Source organism: Chaetura pelagica, unplaced genomic scaffold (assembly GCF_000747805.2).
Source record: "Chaetura pelagica isolate M959 unplaced genomic scaffold, ChaPel_1.0 scaffold17, whole genome shotgun sequence".
NCBI classification, from domain to species: Eukaryota; Metazoa; Chordata; class Aves; order Apodiformes; family Apodidae; genus Chaetura; species Chaetura pelagica.
Genome location: NW_009970726.1, coordinates 4701670 through 4703518, shown reverse-complemented (window position 1 = coordinate 4703518; position 1849 = coordinate 4701670).

Genomic DNA, 1849 nt, shown 5'->3' with positions numbered 1-1849 from the left:
GGAATCCTTCACTGGCTATGTCAGTTAGCTTTGGGAACAGCACAGCAAGCTGGCCCTGACAAACCACAGCAGTGACTCTACCTGCTTCCTGTGTTACAACTACTGCAATCATATCTTGGGTAGTTTTCAAGGGTAGAGTAAGTGTTATTCCCTATTGGTATCAGTGGGCAGGCTCCAGACTCTTCCTTTTAAGTACTTTAAAATTGTACGTGTGTATGTTTGCCGTGAGTGCTATGGTTTGGAAAGCGTGTCATTAGTGACAAGCTGTGTTTATGTTCCTATGGAAATGGAATTACTTGTTCTTGCTGTGCCTCATACATTTGAAACATGATGTTTTGGATGATAGTAAAACTATGTAAACTGCATAGTGCTGTACATCCCATGGGATGAGAACGTAAACTTTTATAAAACTCTCTTTGATGCTTAGGATGACTAAAGAGCATTTGTGTTAAAATGGCATACTATGTATGTGGTACACTGAATCTTTTCTGAAGCACAGTCTCTTTTTCATATGTCTGTTATTTAATGCTGCTCCTATCTAACACATGATCTTAAACTAATGATTTCTAGTTTGATACTGGTATGGTCAAATGAATAAATCCAGCTCAGTGCCTTAAGACATGGTCAGTCTGTTCTTTTGTCTTTGAAAACAATATAGGGCTGTGACCCATATCTGGACCAACCTCCCCTACCATGGCCCAGGTACACTACACACATCATTCCACTTACTGGAGAGGAGTGTTTCTGGCAAAATCTCATTCTCAGACCCAAACACTCCATCTCAACTGCATGGATGTTCCACAGTGGTTGTGTACAACATGCAGTGCTTCAGTCCTGATGTTAATTGCTGCAAACAATCCTGTTGGGATTAACCCACCTGCTCTAGTACTTGTTGTAAAATCTCTTGATGACTGTCTGCTCTGAGGAGAGCTGCCTGAGGGAGCTCTCTTCATATTTGTCCTTGCTGTAGTGATCAGGATAGTCAAGGATCAGACTTTCAGTGTAGCTGACTTACAGAAAACATGACCTGATGGTCTGGGTGCTCACCTTTGCCTTGAGAGAGACCTGGGATCAATTTTCTGGTCTTTTGCTGATGACTTTTGATCTTTAATAAGATTCACAGAGTTAGTAGGAAGCAGCTTTTAGGGTAGCTCGAGTTAGGCTTAAAATCTCTTCCCCAGTTTCCCTTCTGTAAAATTAAGGTGTTTATCCCCATGAAATAGTGGATAGATGCTATGCAAATGCTTATCAAATGCCTAGATACTTCAGCAATGAGATCTGTATTGGAATTACAGGCTGCTAGGAGGATTTTACCATTGCTTGAAAAATGTTACACTGATTTTTCTTTTTTAATGACGTCCTCTTCTCTCCCACCCAGTTAAGTGATTTAGCATAGAAATCTGCATATGGGGACAGGCTCACTACTTAATATTTGTTCTTAGTATATGACTGTTATATATCTTCACACTATGCAGGTAATGAGTGACCAGGTTATCCAAAGTCATTACAGTTTATGTATTGCTACATGTAGGTGCTAAGGTTTGGCTGAGTGAACCATAGCTCTGTATAGGCACATCCACAGATTTCAACAGTGTGAGGTTTCATGACAAATGCCACTTCAGAGGACTGGTACACAGTCATCAAATAGCTGTTCAGGTACACTCAACACAAGCATCGCTACCAGCTCTGTGAGCTTTCTAACAGCTGAGGACTATTTCTCAGGTGAGTCTCAGGCTGCAGCTAAGCGGGGATTTCTCTGTGGAGCAATATATTATATCCCAGGCATATCACATCCCTAAAAAGTGTATCCCACAGTGGTTGACTGCTGATCACTGTGTAGGTTCACCTG